At 43.0% G+C, this 8,254-nt stretch overlaps 2 pseudogenes; one reads left to right on the forward strand and one right to left on the reverse strand.

Annotated features, from left to right (window-relative positions):
* Positions 1 to 824: 824 nt before the first annotated feature.
* LOC114620674 lies at positions 825 to 916 on the reverse strand (annotated as a pseudogene).
* Positions 917 to 5,385: 4,469 nt separating this feature from the next.
* On the forward strand, positions 5,386 to 6,280 carry LOC114620425 (annotated as a pseudogene).
* Positions 6,281 to 8,254: the final 1,974 nt, after the last annotated feature.

The following is an 8,254-nucleotide window of genomic DNA, read 5'->3' on the forward strand; positions in this document are numbered from 1 at the left end:
TAAACACAAGGACCTGAGTTCAATCCCCAGAAACTCAAGGTAGGAACCTGGAGTCAGGACCATGGAAGAACACTACCTCCTTGCTTTTTGTCTGGTTCACTCACTTTCTGACTCATGTTTAACTAGCTTTCTTATATAGCCCAGGACCACCTGCCTAGGGATGATGCCACCCATAGTGGACTAGGACCTTCTATGACAATGGAAAATCAAGAAAATAGCCTCCTAGACATGCCCACAGTCAATCTGATATGGGTAATGCCTCAGTCAAGGCTTTCTGCTCAGACGAGTGTAAAGGTAGCTACGATAATCACTATCTATATAAATTTTCAAACACTTGAGCCTGTGGTAAGCATTTCATATTCAGAGGTATCTTAGCTTTGGTTTCATTGCTGTGAGGGAACACCATGACCATTTTAACTCTATGAAAGAAAACATTGAATTGGGGCTGGCTTACAGATTCAGAAGATTAGTCAAGCATCCTCATGGTAGCACGCATGGTGCTGGAGAAGGAGCTGAGAGTTCTGCATCTTGATCCACAGGCAACATCAGGAGACTGTCTATCACACTGGGCATAGCTTGAGCATATATGACCTTAAAGCCCGCCTCTACAGTGACACACTTCCTCCAACAAGCCCACACCTCCTAATAGTGCTACTTCCTGTGGTCCAAGCATTCGAACACATGAATCTATGGGGGCCATTCCGATTTAAACCACCATAGAAGGCAATCAGAAATTACATGTAGACAGCAAGAGACAAATTGAAAGGTAAATGGTGTACCTGGTAAAGAATACAGACAGTGTTCAGGAGGACCAACTAGCAGCACCTGGAGACCATCACGGAGCATGGACATAGCCTCTCTTCTCTCTACCACCTACTAACACAGCAGCTAAACCTGCAATGCCTCTCAGGCCAGGACTCCTCTTTTATTGTTACATTTTATTTACTCATTCTCCCTATATATGAACGTGTACACACATGGAGGTCAGAGGTAAACTTGCAGAACCCATTGGTCTACCAAGCGTGGTGGAGACCAAAGTCAGGTCATCAGACCCAGCAGGTACCTTCATCCGCTGCCAGCCCTAAATTTCCTTTGGAACAATTTGAACCATGAACTTATTTTGTTTTATAATCAAATATTCGAGGTAATTAAAACACGAGTTTATATTTTTCTTATTAGAAAGAGGAATATTTAAACTCTGTTGCTTAAACAGAAAATAGGGCTTTTGGGAGTAAGTGATAAGCAAGTTATATTTGCTCTCACTTTGCTGATATATCCCACGTGCTGCCTGGTACAGCCTCACGTGCTACCTGCTAAGCACTAAGCTTTGATTATGGAGGCTTTTATAACTACATGGTTCACCACTGTCCCTGCAGCCAGGTGACTCTCTTACTGGATACTTTGCCGTGCTAGACATTGAGTACCACACATTACTTGTGAAACTGGAGTTCTTTCAAGTTCTTTCTCATTGATAAAAGGGTTTAATGAATGCTAGCACTGCAGTTTTCAATCTGTGAGTATTGATCTCTGTGGGATCGAATGACCCTTTCATAGGGGTCACATATTAGATATCCTGCATATCAGTTGCATTATGATTCATGACAGTAGCAAAGTTACAGTTATGAAGTAGCAACAAGAATACTTTTATGGTTGAGGGGCTCACCACAACATGAAGAAGTGTGTTAAAGGGTTACAGCATTGGGAAGGTAGAGAACCACTTCCTCGCAGCTTCCTGGAATTGGGAGATGGAGATGAGACAGAGAGGAAGCAATGCTTTTTGAGGGTCCAAGAAAAAAGACAAGTTCGGCAGTGGAATTTGGCAAGCAGCTTCATGGTAGATGGAGGGAGAGGGATTCTGAGAACCTTAGAAAAGTCACAAAGCATCTGGGAGAGCATGCGGTTGGGCCAGGATCTGATAAAGAGAGAAAAGGACAAGCTACACCTTTCTTCAGAATGTAGGCGAGCTGCAGGTAGAGGCTCAAGGTGTGATAGAAGCTCTGTAAGTGCCACACGGAAGCAGGACTTTGAGGAAGGCAAATTCCTTCCCATCTCCTTAGCAGGCCCAAATAGACTAACTCTTAAAGGAACAAACAATAGTTTTTGATGCTCTTATGTTTGAAGCAGATCAGTTTGTCCTGTCTCTTTCCTCCCCGGACAAGGCAAAGAGTCATTCTTTTGAGTGGGAGAAAATAGCCTCCTTTCCTTAATAGGCCTCAAAAGAGCCTTGATATCCATCTTCAATGGATTCTTATACTACTGTAACATTTCCTTCTCAAAAAAATGAAGGATATAAAATAATTTAGGGGACAGGCTGAAACTGGAAATAGATGTAACCCATTTCCACCATGAAAATCCAGGCTGTTCACGAGAAAGGATTAATGTCTGGACTAGAATTTCAGCCACACTCTCTCATATGGCCTCCAGACAAAGTATTTATTTAGGACAGACAAGAAGAAGAAATAAGAGTTCTTCCCTATGGCATTCCTGGCCTCTGGCCAGGACAGAGCCAGAGTGTTTTCTGCTTAAGGTCATGGGCAAAAATTAGATTTGTTTGTCCTAAGAGTTCTCACCCCTAAATATTATCTAGGATTTTCTTCTGTTGGAAGAAGCCTATCTTGAAGCATTCTCTCCTCTCTCTAGTTTCTCACCAAGTTCCCATTTGAAACAGAGATCTGAATAGTGTGAAAGATGCTCACTTTGTACAAACTACAAAGCTGGTACTAAAATATCCCAGAGAGTAAGGGATACAGCCCAGTGTGGTAGAGTGCTTGCCTAGTGTACATCTGCCTGTGGATTCAACCCCACAACACAGAAAATGTGTATGGTGACAAAGGCCTATAATCTCAGTTCTCAGGAGGTGGAGCCAGGAGGACCAGGAGTCAAAGTCATCTATTAGGGATACCTAGTGCACTCAAGGCCAGCCTGAGATAACAAAGGACTGTTTCAGAACATGGACACTTATCTAATAAAGTTAAGTAGAGCCAACAGATGAGATGGCCAATTGGATAGAATTGCCTGCCACCAAGTCTAGGTTCAACTTCTTGAACCCAATGGTAGAAGAAGAGTACCAACTTCCAACACTCTCCAACATCAATCAACTGCCACAACCCCATAAATAATTAAAATTTAACTTAGATAAAATAAAGTGACCTTCAGTTAAAGAGGAATATAAAGAACAAATGTCACACATGTAAGAACAGTGATATTGGCTGGGCGGAGTAATAGTAACTTCTATTCTTCTGAAGTAATTGATGTCTCCGAGGCTTACTGCCTCAGTCGGCTAACCTAGGCCTAGACATGGAAGCTTCTAGCCTCTGTACAATCTAATCTAGGCCTAGTATGTTTTCAGCCTCTGAGACTTGCTGCTGAATAGCTCACCCTTTCCTAGTTCTTTCTGCTTTCTCGCTGGTTGGTTCAACTCAGCTGTTCTGACTCAAACTCCTCTCCACGATAACAGATTCAATCAGGCTTCTCTGGGCTTCTCCTAAATTTTTCTGCTTGACCTCCAACTATTTCTGTCAACCTGTTCTAATCTTTTGGTTCATTCTCATTCTCTGGCTCCTTGTTTTCACCTGTGTCTAGCTTGTTCTCTCTCTCTCCTTCTCCCTCTACCTCTCTTTCTCTCTCTCCAACCTGTCTCCGTACAACTGTCCCAGTGAAACTGCCTCCTTCTTTTTCTCTCTGTGCTCTTAAGTAGCTTCCCTTTCCTCTCCCTTCCTGTGAGAGTTGGGCAGATCCTATTCTATCAAATCATTCTCTGATTCGTCACTTTCTTTGCCAATCAATTAGACATTGCTTTCAAACATGGCTGCCTCCTTCTACAAACTAACTTTACCTTCATTGTTTGGGATTAAAGATGTGTGTTAAGGGCACATCTGTATTCCAGCCAGAGGGATGAAAGGTATCTTTTTAAGGCCTAGGCCAGGCTTGAGAGTTGGCTCAATGGTTAAGAACATTGACTGCTCTTCCAGAGGTCCTGAGTTCAATTTCCAGCAACCACATGGTGACTCACAACCATCTGTAATGGGATCTGATGCCCTCTTCTGGTGTGTCTGAAGACAGCGACAATGTACTCACATACATAAAATAAATAAATCTTTTTTTAAAAGGGCTAGGCCACACTACAACTAGTAACAGTTTTTGTTTGTTTGTTTGTTTGTTTGTTTAGTAAATAACACAATCTTGGGGTTCACAGTGTGATCAAATATCCTGCAACATGGCAGTTGTGGCATTCAACTTTAATCACAGTATTCTGGAGGCAGAGGCAGTAGAATCTCTGTGAGTTTGAGGCCATACGATTGATTTAAAAAAGCATAACAGAGTGACTCTACACAGCACAGGGGTTAATTTGGGGGCAAACCCTGCAAAGGGTAGATCTTTAGTCCTCAAAACCCAGAGCTAGTCATCTGCTTACAGTGGCAGTTCTCAACCTGTGGGTCACGGTCCCTTTGGTGGTTGAATGACCCTTTCCCAGGAGTCCCATATCACATAACCTGCACAGCAGATATTTATACTACAATTCATAACAGTAACAAAATTACAGTTATGAAAAAAATAACAAAATTTTTTTGTTTTGTTTTCTTCCAGCCAGGCTTTCTCTGTATAGCCCTGGCTATCCCGGAACTAGCTCTTGTAGGCCAGGCTGGCTTCTAACTCAAAGATCTTCCTGCCTCTCCCTCCTGAGCACTGGGAATAAAGGCATGCACCACTACTGTCTGATGAAACAAAAATAATTTTATAGATGGGGTGACCACAACATGAGGAACTGCATTAAAGAGTCACAGCATAGGAAGGTTGAGAACCACTGGCTTAGATGCTGGGGTAACTATGGAGAAAAATGAAGGAAAGAAAAAGGTGATTTAAGTTTCTCTTTGGGGCCTAGGAGTAGTGAGTGTAAGAATATCAGGAATGGTGAAACATCTTTTTGACTGGCCATTACCAGGGGTAGGGAATAGATTGCCTTTCTGCCATTTCTTGCAGCTAGATAGGGACACAAGTCTATAACAATGATGACCCCAATTTCTTATATTTTAGATCCTCTCCCTTCCTAGAAGGTCAAGACCTTGTATGTTTTCAGAAAGAACATGAAGCAAGTGTCCAATATCCATTTTGTTTATAGTACTATAATAAATTTGCCTTAAAAACTAATCATTGTTAGCCGGGCAGTGGTGGCGCACGCCTTCAATCCCAGCACTTGGGAGGCAGAGGCAGGCGGATTTCTGAGTTCGAGGCCAGCCTGGTCTACAGAGTGAGTTCCAGGACAGCCCGGGCTACACAGAGAAACCCTGTCTCGAAAAAACAAAAACAAAAACAAAAAAAAAAAACAAAAAAACAAAAAAAACAACTAATCATTGTGAGCCTGCCCAAGCAGTGGCTGCCAACGACATGTTCAAGGTAATTCAGAGATCTGTGGGGCCAGACAGCCTGAGCCCGCTCACCTTCAGAGTCTATGCAGCACCCCAAAAGGGCTCACCTTGTGGGGCGCCGCCTCGCCGAAAAGGAGAACTCCACGCTTCAGGATTCTTCTGACAGCAGTTTTATTACAGCTCTTTTAGTGTTACAGCTCTCTTAGATGGTAGTGAGGCGAGGGACCCCAAGCCCCAAAAGCTTGTGGCTTATATAGCGCTTTAGGAGATGTGCCGCACACTCATTGGCTCTTATGATGTCGCCAAATTAGCATACTGGTTTTCGCGCCTTGCGCAGGCGCACATTCAAGCAAGAACCAGGAAGCAGGAAACCGGCGCCATCTTGCGATGGCGGACGCGGCTCCTAACATCACCTCACAAAAGTTACATGAGGATCGATGAGCTTTTACTCTACTCAGTTCCTGAGGATCAGTCTAAACATATGGTGGACCCAAGGACTCAACTAGAAGAAAACACCTCACAACTTTGACATCATTGTGAGCCGTAGTGTCAGGAAATACGCTTCCATACTAAACTCAAAGGTGGAATTCTTTGTCTAGTGAGGAGTAGAACTGTAACTATCTCCAAAATGCCCCCCCTGTATTTTTCCCAAGACTCGATGTTAATTGGTTTTACTGGTTTTGTTGGACTCCTTTCTGCTAGAGGTTCAAAAGTAAAGAAGCTGGTGTATCCTCCTTTTTTTCATGGGATTAGGTGCCTCTGTCTATTACCTACAACAAGCCAGCACCATTGCCCTGATCACTGGGGAGAAGTTATATGACTGGGGATTATGAGGGTACGTAGTTGTAGAAGATTTGTGGACGCAAAATTTTCAGAAGCCAGAGAATGTGAAGAATTTACTTGGAAATAAATAGGAAACTCCATGCTCTGCCCATCTTAATCAGTTACAGGTAAACATTGGAAGCTCCAGACGGTAAATCGGGATTTCTACAGACAAATGGGAGGATCAGTATTGTATATAGTAAACTGGCTTTCTTCAGGAAAAACAACACTAAGCCCTTTTTGCTGTTTTGAGTGATGCCATATTATAGGCCAACTGATTTGCAGTCTTTCACATGGAAGTAATGTACAAGCCTTAGATCTCCTCATTCTCATATCTCTACTTATGTACATAATTAAAGTCCAGATTCAAAAAAAAAAAAAAACCCTAGACATTGTGAGCATTGTTCACATAGCTCAGTGGTAGAGCATTTGCTTAGCACCTGAACAGCCCTGGATTAATCCATGGCAAGAGACAGATGGACAGACGACAAACAGACAGGACCAAGGAACTTCCGATCACCTCAAGGGAATTACATTGTATTTACTTCAACATCTGAAATTTTCTTTGAAAGAAACAGAACAGCGAAAGAAAAAAAGCAAATATTTTAGCTTCGTATTTAAATGTAAAATCACACTGGTGATAACTCTTCTCAGGAAAAGGCATTTAACCGCCTACTTACCATTTTAATACTCAACTCGGGGTGAACAGAAACAGTGAACATTTCCACATCTTACAAACAGAGCTGGTCTGGGAGAGTTTTTATCAGTCAGGTTCTGTAGCACCAACACCAGACAATGACCCCAGCTAACTTAGTCATGAAAGGGTTTATCTTTTTTTTTTGGTTTTTCGAGACAGGGTTTCTCTGTGTAGCCCTGACTGTCCTGGAACTCACTCTGTAGACGAAGCTGGCCTCGAACTCAGAAATCCACCTGCCTCTGCCTCCCAAGTGCTGGGATTAAAGGCGTGCACCACCACTGCCCGGCGGGATTTATCTTTGAAGTGTTTGGCAAACCATAAAATGTTCCTAGGGTCTGAGAGTTGGACTTAGCTTCCATACTGTAGAGCTGCCATTTCTTTTTTTCTTTTTTTTTTTTAATTTTTTATTGGATTTTTTTTTTTACATTTCAGATGTAATCCCCTTTCCCCATTCCCCCCCCCGAACCCCCTATCCCATCCCCCCTCCTCCTGCTTCTATGAGAATATGCCCCCACCTACCCTTCCACTCCCACCTCCCCACCCACAATTTCCCCCACATTGGGGCATCCAGCCTTCACTGGACCAAGGACATCCTCACCCACCTATTCCTGAAAATGTCATCCTCCCCTACGTATAAGGTTAGGGTCATGGGTACCTCCCTATGAGCTCCCAGGCTGGTGGTTTAGACCCTGGGAGCTCTGGTTGGTTGGTATTGTTGCTCTCCCCATCGGGCTGCAAACCCTTTCAGTAGAGCTGACATTTCTGAGGAAGTTTAAGCTCTGTCCTAGGGAAGTACCTGGGGGGAAAAATGTTCTGGCTGACAAGGGGACAGTTTAGTGCCCCTCGTGTGCCCTTAAGGGATAAAGCACAGTTGTCTGTAAAACAGGTCATTTTGGCCATAGAGGTTGTAAGGGTTAAGTAAAGTTTATGTCATAGATGTTTCAAATCTAATTCATAACCAAACTTAAACATTTAATTCAAGTACAAACACATCTCCCATCTCATAAATCTTAACAAAGTTGAAACCACAGGACATTTTAAATAACACATCTATACCATATCTTGTATAACAAATGCAAGTTAACACTCCCAGTGATATATCGGCACCTAATTTATTTGTGCATATCCAATTGACCTCCCCCGAAAAATCATCCATTACTGAAGCTGCTATGAGGAATTCTAAAGGGGTTAAAATGGGTTATTGGCAGTGCTTAAGGCACAAAGGCAAGGAGCCAGTCCTGGCATTCTGACCGAGAACTTTGCAGCATAAAGAGGCATGTCCATTCATCCTTAGACAGAGTAGAAACCACCTCTGTCCCCTCTGCAGATGACTGCTGTGGGCACTGGAATGCTTTCATTCTGCCTGGCG

This window comes from Grammomys surdaster, unplaced genomic scaffold, assembly GCF_004785775.1.
Source record: "Grammomys surdaster isolate TR1022 unplaced genomic scaffold, NIH_TR_1.0 169, whole genome shotgun sequence".
NCBI lineage: Eukaryota > Metazoa > Chordata > Mammalia > Rodentia > Muridae > Grammomys > Grammomys surdaster.